This window comes from Elephantulus edwardii, unplaced genomic scaffold (genome assembly GCF_000299155.1).
Source record: "Elephantulus edwardii isolate Elephantulus edwardi_28Jun2011 unplaced genomic scaffold, EleEdw1.0 scaffold00218, whole genome shotgun sequence".
NCBI classification, from domain to species: domain Eukaryota; kingdom Metazoa; phylum Chordata; class Mammalia; order Macroscelidea; family Macroscelididae; genus Elephantulus; species Elephantulus edwardii.
The window spans coordinates 1830816-1846524 of NW_006399968.1; the positions used below are offsets into that span (position 1 = coordinate 1830816).

General features: G+C 39.6%; 1 pseudogene; it reads right to left on the reverse strand.

Moving 5' to 3' along the window:
* The window catches only part of LOC102857345, an 11335-nt pseudogene extending 5737 nt beyond the window's left edge, over positions 1–5598 (reverse strand).
* Positions 5599–15709: the final 10111 nt, after the last annotated feature.

Here is a 15709-nt window from a genome sequence, read left to right on the forward strand (position 1 = left end):
GATTCATCGTAGAGAGGATTAAACCAGGCTGCTCCTTGGAGGCAAGGATTCTGGGGCTTCATCTGACATACTTTGGACATGTTGTAAGGAGAGACAGGTCTTTAGAGAGGGACATCATGCTGGGTAGAGTAGAGGGACAGCACAGGAGGGGAAGACCCTCTATTAGGTGGATTGATTCAGTGACCGGGGCACTCGGGATGGGTGTGTCAGAGGCAATGAGATTGGCACGGGATAGAGCACGGTTTAGGGCTGTTGTACATGGGGTCACTATGAATCGCAGACAACTCGACGGCACATAACAACAACAACAACAACAGTATGAAAATGGAGTGACCCTCAGGCCCTTGACCATGATATCAGATAAATGGTATTTTATAAATTCTAGATATAAGTCCCTTATCTGAAAGGTCATTACCAAATACTTTTTCCCAGTCTGTGGCTTCCTTTTTTACCCTGTTGGAGAAGTTTTAGGATGTGCATAGGGATTTGGTCCCATTCATCTAAACTTATATATTTACAAATTTTGGATACATCGTTTTTTACACTGGATTTTTGCCATTTTCTTCACCCAACCGACCTATCAAATTGTGCAACCCTATTGTTAACCTCCCCTCCCTCACCTACCCTCAACTCTCTGCTTCTACCCTCCCCCTTGGATTCTCATACTCATTCTACAATAATGGTTTTGTGCAGTATTTGTCCTTATGGGATTAAATTAGTGCACTCATCATAATGCTCTTCAGTCTCTCCCAAGTCAGGTAGTAATTTACAAAATCATTGCCCCCGGGTGCTGCATAGCATTCCATTGTATGAATGTATCACAGTTTCTTAATCCATTTGTTTGTGGTCAGACATCTGGGCTGTTTCCATGTTCTTGCAATGGTGAATAATGATGCTATGAGCATTAGTCTCTGTCTGAGCCTCAGTTCTCATTTTCTCAGGGTATATTCCAACCCATGGAATAGCAGGGTTATATGTTCAGCTTTTGAAAAAAGTGTCAAACTGCATTCCAGAATGCCTGTACCACTTTACAATCCCACGAACAAGGTATAAGAATTCCTATCTCTCCACATCCTCTCCAACATTTATAACTTGCTGTCTTGTTAAACTTTGCCACTGCCACTGGAGTGAGATGGCATCTCATTGTGGTTTTGATTTGCATCTCTCTCATTGCTAGTGATTTTGAGCATTTCTTCATGTGTCTGTTGGCCATTCAAATATATTCCTCTGTGAAAATTCTTTCCATGTCTTTTGCCCATTTTATAATTAGGTCATCAGTCTTTTTCTTGTGGAGAGCCAAGAGTATTCTGTAAACTTCCGTTATGAGACTCTTGTCTAAGATGGTATTGCCAAATGTTTGTTCCCAGTTGGTAGGTTTTCTTTTCACCCTGTTGGAAAAAGGTTTTGATACGCACAGGAATTCAATCTTTAAAAGGTCCCATTCATCAGTTTTTTTCCTCTGCAGATTGAGCATTTCTGTCTGTATTTGGCCATCTTTTTATACTGTAAACTAGGCCTTATAAGGTTGATCCCAGCTTGTCTCTTATGAACTTTATGGTTTTGGGCTTTACACCCAGGTCTCTGATGCACCTTGATTGATTTTTGTGTATGGTGTGAGGTTTGGATCTTGTCTCAGCTTTCTGCAGGTAGCAGTTCAGTTTTACCAGCACCATTTGTTGAAGAGGTTGTCATTTCCCCATTTGATAGGTTTGATTTCTTTGTTGAATATCAGTTGACCATAGATAGCTGGGTCTATTTCTGGGTTCTCAATTCTGTTCCATTGGTCTACATGCCTGGCATTATGCTCTTTGGTTACTATTGCTGTATAGTAGGTTTTGAAGTCAGGGAGTGCTATGCCTTCTACTTTATTTTTCTCTCTCAGAAGTGTTTTGCATATTTGGGGTCTCTTTGCTCTCCAAATAAACTTGCCAATTTCTTTTTTGATCTCCCTGAGAAATTAATTTGGCGTTTGTATTGGGATTGTGTTGAACACATGGATTAATTTTGGTAGGGTTGCCATTTTCAGAATATTGTGTCTTCCTACCTATGAGCAGGGCACATTTTTTTTTCATTTCTTTTGGTCTTTTATTGTGTCTTGCATAAACGTTCTGTAGTTTTCTTTGTATAGATCTTTTGTATCTCTAGATAGGTTTACTCTCAAGTACCTCAATTTATAGTTGGCTATTGTAAATGATATTGCTTTCTTGGTTTCCTTCTCTGAGTTCTCTTTGTTACTGTAAAGGAAAACAACTAATTTTTTTTTTATATACTGATCTTATATCCTGACACTCTTCTAAATTGGTCTACTAGCTCTAACAGCTTTTTTTGTTGAGTCCTTGGGGTTTTCTGTGTACATTATCATGCCATCTGCATATAGTGATTGTTTAACCGTCTCTTTGCTGATCTCGATGCTTTTTATTTCCTTCTTTTGTCACATTGCCCTAGCAAGCACTTCCTGTACAATATTGAATAGAAGTGGTGACACGGGGAATCCTTGTCTGGTCCCTGTCTGTAAGGAAAATGCTAGAATTTTGTTAAGGATTTTTCCATCTTTATTCATGAGAGATATTGGTCTGTCTCTTTTCCCCCTTAGTGATATCTTTGCTTGGTTTTTTAATTAGGATTATGCTTGCTTTATAGAATGACTTTGGGAGTGTTCTTTTTTTTCCCATTTTTTGAAATAGTTTCAGTAGAATTGGTGATAGATCCTCTCTGAATGTCTGGTAGAATTCAGCTGCGAAGCCATCTGATCTAAGACTTCTCTTATGAGGAAGTCTTTTTATGACCTTTTCAACTTCTTCTTTAGTGATGAGTTTTTTCAAGTGTTCTATATGTGTTCTTGTCAATCTGGGTAGGGCATGAGTTTCAAAGAATTTTTTCCATTTCCTCTAGGTTTTCAAATTTATCAGAGCATAGCTTTTCATAATATTCTGATATTATAGATTCATTTCATCTGGTTCTGTTGTGATGTCATCTTTAACATTTCTTGATTAAATTATCTCTTTTTTTTCTCCTTTTTTGTTAAGTCTGCCAGTGGTTTCTCAATTTTATTGATTCTTTTGAAAAAACAGCTCCTGGTCTTATTGATTATTTAAATTGCTTTTCTGTTTTGGTTTTTTTTTTTTTTATCTCATTGATTTCAGCTTTTGGCCTTATAAATTTTCTTCTAGAGGCTGTAGGATTAGATTGTTTTTCTTTTTCTATTTGATTAGGTGTTGAGTCAGATCATTGATTTTTCTTCTTCCTTTTTCATGTGTGTGCCTATTCATATGAACTGCCCTCTGAACTGCCTTAGCTGTATCCTAGAGAGATTTTGGTATGTCGTATTTTTATTTCTTTCAAGGACCTTTTTTATTTCATTCTTTGTTTCCTTTATAACCCAATCACGTTCTAGCAGAGTGTTTTTCAGTTTCCATATGGGTGGTTTTGTAAGTTTTACCCTCATGTTGTTAACATCTAGTTTTATGACATTTGGGTCTGAGAAGATACTCTGTATTATTTCAATGGTTTTGAATTTGTTGAGGCTTGCTTTTTGTCCTAACATGTGATTGATTCTGGAGAATGTACCATGTGCACATGAGAAGCAGGTGAATTTAGTTTTCAGTTGGGTGCAGTGCCTGGAATACACTCACAAGTTTGAGTTAGCTGGTTGTATAGTTTGGATCTTCTGCATCTTTGTTGAGTTTCTATTGAGTTGACCTATCCTTTGGTGATAGTGGTGTGTTGAAACCTCCTACCACTATTCTGGTGCTATTTCTTTCTTCAATTCTGTTAGATGTTATTTTAGGTGTTTTGTAAATCTATTATTTGGTGCATAAATGTTGACCAAAGTTATGACTGCTTGATCTATTGTGCCTTTCTTTAATAAGTATGGAATGCCCTTCCTTATCTTTTACGGTGATTTTTATTCTGAAATCTATTTTACCAGAGATTAGTATTGCCACTCCTGCTTTTTTTAGGTTCCCACTTGCTTGGTATATTTTTTCCCCCTAGCTTTTAATTTTGAGTCTGTTTTTCTCTTCCTTTTTTTAGAGGTGTCTCTTGTAGGCAACATATTGATATGCTTGTGGTGTTTTTTTTTAATCCATTATGCTATTATTTTTCTCTTAATTGGTACATTTAGTCCAGTCACATTAAGTGTGATTATTGTCAGGCCAGGTTTACTTTCGCTATTTTACCATGGGTTGGTTTTTTCCATGTGTTTTCCTTTAGTGTCTCCATGTGTCGGACCTCACTTGATATTTTTGGTTGTTTTGGTCTTGTTTTCACAAATTCTTTAAGCTCCTTCTTTCCTTCAAAGGACCTAATTTCTCCTTTATAATTGATGGAGAGCTTTGCCAGACGTAAGATCCTTGGCCGGTTAATTGTTTTCTTTCAATTTTCTGTGTAGACATCCTATTGTCTTCTCATGGTTTCTGCTGAGAAATCAGAACTTAATCTAATTATTTCCCCATTGTAGGTGACTCTTTGTTTTTCTCATGCTGTTTTTAGAATCTTATCCTTATCTTTTATTTTGGAGAATGTGACTATGATATGTCTTGGTGTTTTTCTCCTTGGGTCTAGTTTTCTTCTAGTACTTCTTCTACAATTTTCTCAGTGATTTCCCTGTCACTTCCCTGTTCTGGAATTTCGGTCATACATATGTTATTCCTTTTTATGTCATCCCACCTGATTCTATTGTTTTCTTCATTTTCTTTTATCTCATCTCTGATTTTTTTTCCTTCTGATATGTTTTCAGTGAACTCTTGTCTTCCAACTCACTGACTTTCTGTTCCATCTCTTCAGTTCTACTTTTTTGTGCTACCAGTGTATTAGACACTTCTTCCATTTTGATCTTAATATTCTGGATTGCATTTTCATGCTTTTGCTATTTCCAGTACTGTGTTGGCTCTATCTATTCTGCCTTGTGATGACTTTTTAAGTTCTTGTACCTCTTTATCTATTCTATCAAATCTTTCTTCCATCTTTTGCATTTTCTTCCACAGCTGTTCAAGTTGCTCCTCATATTTCTTCAGGACTGTTGTCTTGGTGTATTTGCTTTCTTAATTGTTTCGTGCATCATTCGCATCTTCTTCTATAGCCATTCAAATAATTCAATATCAACATATTTATTGTGGTTCTCTCTCTCTGGGTTTTTTATTTGGTCTGTTTTTTTGTTTTTTTGTTTGTTTGTTTGTTTTTAGGAGAAGGCTTACTTTGATTTTTCATGATAACTGTTGCTTTCTGGACGTTGTGTGAGACTTTTCTTAGTAGATGTTAGGTTGTTGTAAAACTATTGTGACCCAGAGTATGGCAATGTTTTGTGAAGGACTTGTATATCTGTGCTCCTTTCTTGGTCTGAGGCCCACAAGGCCTTGGGCCCAATAGCAGTGATGCTAAACAACACTTTATTCCCCTAAAATATCTGAATGGGAAACCAGAAAGCCTGTTTTTCCCTTCAAGGACAGGCATCTCTGCCTCACTTGAGCTGCTTGAGCTGTCCTGCTGCCTTCCACTTGAGCTTAAAGGGTCCTGAATGGTGTAGCTAAACAGCAGTGATACCCCTAAAGTACAGTGTCCATAATACTGCTTCCTGCCATGCAGCACCACGTTCTTCATTGTCCAACTTTTAGATACATAGCAAGCAATTGAAAAAAGATGCACTTTCGTTTTTAAACTAATACTGTTGCTCTTTGGCACCTTGGAAAGGTCCTTGACAGCAGAATTTTCCAATGTAACATGTCTTTTGATTTCTTGACTGCTGTTACCATGGATATTGATTGTGGATCCAAGCAAGATGAAAAAATTGACAATTTTTTTCTCTTCAATCTTGTTGTCTGTCCATTTAATGTTACATTGCTAGTATAGTATTCAAAGTCTCTTCTGACATCCATTTTGGTCTTTTCTTCCTCTGCCTTTGTAATGACCTTTTGCACTCTTCCTAGATATTCTTGAAATTCTCTCACAACTCATCTGGTCTTCACTCATTGGTGTTCAAAGCTCAAATCTGTTCCTGAGATGCTTTTGAAGTTCAGGTGGAATAGACTCAAGGTCATATTTTGGTTCCCGTGGATTTCGTTTCATTTTCCTTAGTTACCTGGTCTAGTTTTCACAGATTATCTTGTCGCTCACAATATTGTATTTCAAGACATATCTCTAGAAATGACTTTTTAAACTATGAAATCAACTTCATTTTTCTTCACATTTTCACCTCCGGAATAATAGATCATATGATCGTCTGACTCAAAATGCTCCATGCCAATCCATCTCATCTCGAAAATATCTAGTATGTCAACATTTATGCATTCCATTTTTTTCCTTAACAATATCTAATTTTCCTAAATTCATGGTTCTCACATTCCATGTTCTTCTAATCACTAGTGTCTGCTTACAACCCTTCCTCTTCCTTAGTATTTCCATACTTGAAAACTCCACCTCAGTTGCCCTGTTAGTCTAAGTGTGTTCTATTGTACATAGGGTGCACTAGAGCACCAAGAAACCAATGCAGAGGGCAGAATTCAAGATATTAAAGAGCTGAACAAAAGATTTCAGAAGGCAGAGCAGGAAGACAAAGTAAAGTGTTACAGTGAAATGTGCAAGGAGCTAGAGTCAGAAAATCAAAAAGGCTGGACTCGCTCAGCATTTCCTAAGCTCAAGGAACTGAAGAACAAATTCAAGCCTCGAGTTGAAATACTTAAGGATGCTTTGGTAAGAATATTAAATGATCCAAGAAGTATTAAAAGAAGATGGAAAGAGTATACAGAGTCATTGTACCAAAAGGAATTGGCAGACACAGAAGAATTTTGCAAAACAACATATGAGCAAGAGCCTATGGTGATGAAGGAAAAAGTTCAAAAAAATATGGCCCCAAGAATTGATGGTATACCAATTGACATATTTCAACTATAGATGCTGACCTAGATGTGCTCAGCAAGTTGTGTCAAGAAATCTAGAGAACAATCACTTGGCCAAGTGACTGGAAGAGATCTATATTAGTTCCCATTCCAAAGGAAGGTGATCCAACAGAGTGTGGAAATTACTGAGCAATATCATTAAGCAATATTACTGAGCAAGATTCTCTTGAAGATAATCTAAAAATGACTGGAACAGCACATCAACAGAGAACTGCCAGAAGTGCAGGCTCGATTGAGAAGGGGTGGAGGTAGTAGAGATATTATAGCTAATGTTAGATGAATCTTGGCTGAAAGCAGGGAGTACCAGAGGAATGTCTATTTGTGTTTCATTGATTATGCAAAGACATTTGACTGTGTGGATCACAACAAACCCAGAACATTTGATTGTGCTAATGCGAAACCTATACTAGGACCAGGAGGCCGTCATCAGAACAGAGCAAGGAAACACTGCATGGTTCAAAATTGGGAAAGGTGTATGCCAGAGATGCAGTCTATCTTCATGCCTTTTGAATCTATATGCAGAACATATTTTCCAGGAGGCTGGGCTATACAAGGAGAAGTGTGGCATCAGGGTCGGAGGAAGATTCAAAACAACCTGCATTATGCAGATGACACAACCCTGCTTGCTGAAAGTGAGGAGGACCTGAAGTGCTTGCTGCAGAAGGTCAAGGAATGCTGCCTTCAATATGGGTTGAGGCTCAATATCAAGCAAACAAAGATTCTCACTGCTGGGCCAAGTGGCTGCATCAGGATGGATGGTGAAGGGATTGATATTGTTCACAGCTTTAATTTGCTTGGCTCCACAGTCAACACTCTTGGAACCAGCAGCCAGGAAATAAAAAGACATATTGCAATGGGAAAGTCTGCTATTAGAGACCTCTCTAAAGTAATGAAGAACAACAATGTCACTCTGAAGACTAAGGCATCACTGATACAGGTCATAATCTTTGCAATCACTTGCTATGCATCAGAGAGCTGGACAATGACTAGGGATGATAGAAGGAGAATTGATGCCTTTGAACTGTGATGTTGGAGTAGAGTATTGACTATAACTATACCATGGACTGATAAGAAAATGAGCAGGTTCATCGTAGAGATAGTGAAGTCAGGATGCTCCTTGGAGGCAAGGATTCCTAGGCTCCGTCTAACATACTTTGGATATGTTGCAAGGAGGGACCTTGGTGAGGGACATCATGCTTGGGAGGGTAGAGGGACAGTGCAGGAGAGGAATACCCTCTATGAGGTGGATATTCAGTGACTAGGATAATTGGGGTAGGTGTGTCAGAGACAGTGAGATTGGCACAGGATAAGGTAAGGTTTAGGGATATTGTACATAGAGTTGCTTTGAGTTGCAGGCAACTCAATAGAAAGAACAACAACAAGGTCACTTTGCCTATTGGTCTGGTGGTGATGATTTTTGTCTTCTTGATGTTGAAATGTAATCTGTACTGAACAGTATAGTTTTTGATCATTTTCAACAAGTGTTTCAAGTCCTGTTCAATTTCAGCAAGCAAAGTTGTGTCATCGGCATAATGCAAGCTGTTGATGAAATTTCCTCCACTCCTGATCTTACATTCTTCTTCATAAAGTACAGCTTCTTGGATAATTTGTTCAGAATACTGATTGACTAGGAATGGAGAAAGAATACAGCCCTGATATGCACCTATCTTGATTTTAGGTTATAAAAGACAATAAAACTTGAGAGAGAATCTGTCCACCATCCTGTCTTCTGTATTTGTGATTTTACTAGAGAGTTTCTTTGGCAACCATGTGCAATTTAGCCTTCCTGTCCTCTGAGATACTTCTGAACATTACCTACTTAAGCCTAATGGAGACTGCCAGCCGACGGGACTTCACATCAGGAAGAAAGTCTCAAGGAGATTTATTATAGCAAATGCCTGGAGATGAGCACATTGAAGCTGCCCTATTATCCTGGGCATTTGTCTTCCCTAGGCTGAGCAGATTCCACCACTGCAAGAACGGTTCTGTGTTAGAGATTAAACACTGGGCTTCTCGCATCAGTGGTGCCTGGTGATCTTGTTGGAGAGTCGGTCTCTCATCCATTGGGCCATGTCCACTGGGATGCGGATGTAGAAATGTCTCTCCCAGGGCAGCAACAGAGTCCCGTCCTCTCCACAGTCTCAACACAGGAATATCTAAGGAATATAAGAATGATACATTCAAGCCTGACCTACAAATTGTTGTAAAATTATATTTGTCAAGGCAGATGACTAAAGCAAATTTCATCTAACAGTACTTTGTGTGTTTAGAGATATGGCCTGTGGACCTCCATTCACCCCCTTGCTGTAGGCCCTGCAGACATTGGGAGTGGGCCCAGGACCACCTTCCCTTCCTTCTGCAGCACATATTGCTCATGATACATTATATACAGTATATGGTTCTGCGGTAATAATTTATTTTTCTTAATGTTGAGATGTTTTTCTTGATGTTGAGATTCAACCTGTATTGAACGCTGTATTCCTTGATCTTCTGCAATAAGTGCTTCAAGTCCTTCTCACTTTCAGCAAGCAAAGTTGTGTCAGTCATCTGCATAATGCAGGTTATTGACGGTCTTCCTCCAATAATTTTGAAATAATATTTATTATTTTGTCATTGTTGAAAGTTTTCTTCCCTCCCCAACCATCCTCCACCCCAGCCTACAATGCAGCCCTTGTTCCAGATTGTTGTCATACATATAATGCCTTATCATATATTTCTTGCAGACAGTTCTTCCCCTCATCTGTTCTATTTTGATGCCGCACTCTTCAGAGTCCACAGTAGAAGAGGTGAAAGGGGACAGAAGTGAGCAGAGAGTGTGTGTGGAGTGTCTCAATATCACCAAGACAGAAGAGCTAGGAGCAGAGCACATCTCACAGGCCCAGATCCCTCTCCCAGGAAGCTCCTCCTCTCAGGGGAAGACCAAGACACATGGAGATCTCCAAGGAACACTGACCTACAGGTGCTGGGGGGGAAAAGGATTTTCCTCGAGAACTGACAGAAAGAGTGCCCCACTCAGACCTCTTAGCTACAAGAGAGCCTATTTCCATTTGTTAAAATGGTCCACTTGCGTCTCTCTGTTACAGAATCATTAGGTAATGACAACACTATCTCATCAGTACTGCAAACACCAGCAGGGTCAACTATGGTGAACAGATTCCCAAGAGCTTTCTAACTAAAGATAGACTAAAGAAAAGACTGGCCATCTACTTATGAAAATTAACCAGTTAAAATCTTGAGCTTCACCACTGAATATTGTCTACCACTGTGCTGAAATATGACCCTCACAGGTAAGAAGGCATTTACTAAGAACCGACATATACCAATGACTGTGAAGGGGGGAGGGGGGGTAGGACTGAGTCCCACCTGGTTGTGGAGTGCACGGCACTATTGACAGCAGGTCATCCAGGCTGACCACAAATGAAGAATGAGTTAAATCAAGGTCTGGACTTGTAGACCTTCAAGAAGTAATGCCTGATTATTTTAAGCCATTACAGGGGAAATACTGTTATGTTTCTGCTCTAATAGGACTTTCTGAAATTTGGCTCCTGGGCTAAAAATCAAGCCTTGGAAGGCAATCTAAGATTGATTATATTACTAGAGAACCCTGAAAAGATTGACTCAACGCTGGGGGGGTGTATATATGCTCCAGAAGGGACTGAGACCTGGGGTCTTAAAACGGCTCTGAGTTAATAATAGTAAGTGGAGGCTATTTTCTCCTGCATGTAAGCGTCAAAATTCACCTTTGAGTGTCCCTCATCTATGGCATAAGAGCCTTGTGAGGTTTTTTTCCCCCCCTCAGTTTCTCTAGGCCACCTTGTGAGGCCACCAGGCATGGGGACTGCAGCTTCAGGGTCCTTCTACATGACAATCTTGCAATAAATGTGTTTCCCTGATTAAAAAACGTCTTCTGTGCAGTTAGAACAAAATTAATATCTATGAACATTTTGTTTGTTACACAGCTTTCAAATTTGTTACAATTCAGAGAGACCCCACAGGACAGACCGAAACTGGCTTGTAGTGTTTTCTAGGCTGGAATCCTTACATAAACCTTGGACCTTTCCCCTGTGGAGCTGCTGGTGGCTTTGAACCACTGACCTTTTTCTTAACAGCCAAGTTCTTACCCAATGTGGCACCAGGGCCCCTTATCTCACTGTCACAGCCACTAAACTCAGTTTCCTTGTTGATTTTTTATTGATTGTGACCAACAGACTGCACTTAAACTAGATATGTAAATGGTATCTAGGAGTAAATTGGGAATTTTTCCTGCTTTTGTGGTAACAACAGACTTAATGCATTCCTAGACTCAGGATCAATGTTGAAGGATCAAATGATCTAGACTTTTTCCAATCTTTTCATGAGCCTGTACAGTTCTTTTTTAAAAAAAAGGCCTTGGTTTTGTGTAAATTTGGAAAGATTTAGATTTAATAATGTTAAATCTGTTTTCTTTCTGCCAGAGTTTTCTACAACTTATCAGTTCGGAGTATTCAATCAGTGTCCCCATGAAATGCATGAACAATGAAAGTACCTAGAATTTTAAGCAAAAGAGGTAATTTCTTTTTAAAAGTTAAAGTCCCTAAAATAAAAAATAAAAAAAAGTTAAAGTCCTAATGCCCTAAAATGTGCATTATTTCAGATACTTGGATTAAATCACACTTCCTCACACTTGTCATAAAGGAGCACTGGTAGCCTAGTGGTAAGAAGTTGTGTGGCAATCTCAAAGGCATGTGGTTCAGATCTGCCAGTTGCTCTGTGGGAGAAAGATGGACAAAATCCCCTTGTTCAAGTAAATGCCTCTGACAACCTGGAAGAGGGTCAGCTATGCCTTGGATCTGACTAGACAGCATACAACAACAAGAACACACTTGTCATATTGGCTTGAGATATTGTAAAAATGCTAATTATGTCAGTCTAGAGACTTAGGTGTTCCTGATCCAAGCCATGGTCTTTGCAATTACTTGCTGTGCATTAGAGGGCTGGACAATGACTAAGGATGACAGAAGAATTGATGCCTTTGAGTTGTGGTGTGGAGAAGAGTCTTGAGCATACTGTGGACTGCCAAGAAATCAAATTTGTCTTGGAGAGGGTGAAACCAAGTTTCCCCTTGGAGGCTAGAATTTTGAAGCTCCCTTTCACATACTTTGGGCATGTGGCCAGGAGGGACTGATCCTTGGAGAAGGAAGGGTAGGGGGACCGTGCAGAAGAGGAAGATCCCAGACGAGATGGACTGACACAGTAACTGGGGCAATGGGGGTGGATGTATTGGAGTCAGTGAGACTGGCTCAGGACAGGGTAGGCTTCAGAGTTGTTGTACATAGGGTTGCTATGAGTTTCAGGTGACTCAACAACACATAACAACAACAACTGAGCTACCAATGTTATCAAGCAAATTGTTTCAGCATATTGTTTCAAAACATCTGATACACTGTTGGTGGGATTTGGAAGGCAGTTTAGCAGTTCCTCAAAAAGCTGAACATAGAAATTCTATATGACCCTGCTATTCCATTGCTTGGAATATATCCCAAGAAAATGAGAACTGAGGCTCAAATGGAAACTTGCACACCAATGTTCATAGCAGCATTATTCACCATCATAAGAACATGGAAACAGCCCAGATGTCCAACCACAAACGAATGTATAGCGAAATTGTAGTACATCCATACAACAAAATACTACACAGCACACAGGAACAACGGTTTCGTAAATTACTACCTAACTTGGAAGGAACTGGAGAGCACTGTGTTGAGGAAACTAACTCAGCCCCACAAGGACAAATTCTGTATAAAACCATTATTGTAGAATGAGTATGAGGATCCTGGAGGGTGGGGTGGGGAAGGATGTAATCAGAGGGGTGAGGATGGGCTGGGTGTGTGTGTGTTCACAATTCTATGGGGGGGGGGTTTAAGTATGTGGGAAGGATCTTTTGTGGAAAACAATGTATTCAAACTTTGTAAATAAATCAGTATACATTTTTTTAAAAATCTGCTGAAAGGAAATTAACATTCTAAGCTGGAAGAGAGGCAAGTGTGGAACTCTAGGGTGCTTGTAGATTTCTTTTTGCCCCAAGTGGGTGGCTGCAGAGCGGACTTGCTAGATGATTTAGGGGTCCCTGACCCAGAGTTTGCCAGCATTTGGGAGTGCTGGAATGGTAAAATGGCCTGTTTCTACTTGGTTTTGGTCAAACATTCTTGTAGGTCGTATAGCCCTGGTGTGTCCACTTGCCATACAGAGGTGACTTGTAGTTTCTGTGAAGCTGAACACGGTGACACTGATGTGTCAAAAGTGATAATGGTTACCGGTGGTGGACAGTGTTTGGTGGAGGCCCTGATTAAAACAAGCTTGGAAGTAGGAATGGCATCCACTTCTGTAAATAGCTTGTCTCTGGAAACACTATGAACCTGGAGCAGCAAGGATGAAAGTCATGCAAGTGTTGAGGACTTTCGTTCATAGGGTCGCTATGAGTCACCTACAACTCAACGGCACTTAACAACAACAACAAGCAAAACAAATAGTTTTAAAAGATCAGTTACAATAACAGATAAAATTCAAGGAACTACACATACAGTCAATAATTTAAAAGCAGAGTACTTTATCCAATCACATAAAGAATCTCTTTACCAAAAGTTCAGTGGTACAAACTCACACAGACCTTATCCTGTGGGGTAGATTACAGCCTGTAGCCTAGAAAGCCAGATGAGGTGTTCTAGCAGACATATGAAGCCCCTGTGAGTTGAAATCAACCATCCCATCAATAACATGGATGGCTGTGAAATCCCAACTCTGTGTTTGGGAACTAAGAAACAAGGAAAGAGAAAAGTTGTTGTAAAGTGCTGTTGAGCCGACTGCAACTCCTAGTGACACCATGAACACTGGATCTGATCCTTGTAATACCCTGCACTGCCCTTATCACCTCTGGCATACTTGAGCCCACTGTTACAGCCCTGTTGGCAATCCACCTTGCTGAGAGTATTCCTTTCTTACAATGACACTTTACCTTTCCAAGCCTGATGTTCTTCTCCAAGGACAACGTGTCCAAAATATTTGAGATGAAGTTTCACCATCCTTGTCTCCAAAAGAAGCTTGACCCCACTTTCTCAAAGACAGACTTGCTTATTTTTTGGCAGTCTGCAGGACCTGTTGCAAAATCATCTTCTGTCTGTTCACAGGCAAATTACTGAATCATAATGTCACATTGCAGGGTAGTGATGTCCAGATGTTTCCAATTGTGCACAGTGCACAGTGATCATATTGGTGGGATTATCTAAAGGAAAAGGCTTGAAAGAGTTTGTTTTTGCAAAAAAGGGACCAAAGCAAGACACAGGTGATAAAATATTCAAATTAATAAACACTGAGACAAGTTTCACAGAAATATCGAGTCATTCTCGCACTGGTAATACAGCTGCCATAGCAGGAAGGGGGAGGCAAGAGGGAAGGCTGTGCATCAACTATTTCTTCCAGAACTCTGGTATGTGTAGAACACATTGTTTGATTCATAGAGAAGTCTGAAAACATCCACATTTACCAAGAGATCTGCATGTTGCACTGAATGATAATGGGAAAATGGCAATGCTAGTAAAATCCCAGTTGCATGGTCCCATCTGTTTTTAACTTTATCTAAATAAATAGAATCACAATGTCCATTTCTGATGTTTTTATACAGAAGCACATGTTGTTAAATGTCATAAACTTGGATAAAGCATGGGATAGTATAGAATTGTTGTCATTGTTGTCAGATATCATTAAATTGAGTACAACTCATACCGAACCTATGAACAAAATATATGAACCCTGTTACATCCCTCGCTATCTTCACACTTCTTGACATATAAGAAGAGCCCATGTCACCATGTCAATCCTCCTGATCAAGGGTCTTCCTCTCCTTTGCCAACCCTCTACCTTTCCAGCATCATGTCCTTCTCTAAAAATAGCCCCTCCTAGCAACATATCCAATATAGGATATCCGTATCCTACCTTGCCCTGTGCCGTCCTAGTCATCTCTGCCTCACCAAATCCCATTGTTACAGTCACTGTGCCAGTCCATCCCATCAAGGATCTTCCTCGCCTTCATAGACTCTTCACCTTTCTGAGAATGATGTCTTTTTTCTAAGGATTGACCTCTCTTAACAATGTGACATGACGTTTCACCATCTTTCCCTTTAAGAAGCTCAGCTGCATTTTTTCTCCAACAGATATTAGTTTGTTCTTTGGCAGTCCATGGGATATTTAGTGCTCTTCTCCAGCCACACAATTCAAAGGCATTAATTCTTCTGTCATCTTTACTCACTGCCCAACTCTCAGACTCATAGCAAGGTAAACTGAAAAGATCATGAGTTGGATTAGGTACACATTAGTCTCTACACTGACGTCCTTGCTCTTCAGCACCTTGGAGAGACCCCTGACTGCAGACTTTCCCAATGCAACACAGCTTTTGATCTCCTGATTGCTGATACCAAGGTTGTTGATTTTAGATTCACCTTAAAGCATAATCATCGACACTGCCTATCTTTCCTCAAATATCATAAGTGTTGTCTATTGGCCCAATGGTGAAGATTTCTGTTTTCTTGATGTTGACACATGGCTAGTGAAAAAAAAATTGTGTCAGAAATTCATGAACAAAAGGAAGAATTAAAAAAAAATCTTATTCATTTCATTCCTCAGATACGCTAAAGAAAATTTACTGATGTTTTTAAATGGTATATTTAATGGATCATTTTAAAGCATCTTATTAAAAGGTTGCATTATTTGAACCATGTTGTTGTTGTTGTTGTTATGTGCCATCGAGTCGCCTGTGACTCATAGCGACCCTATGTACAACAGCC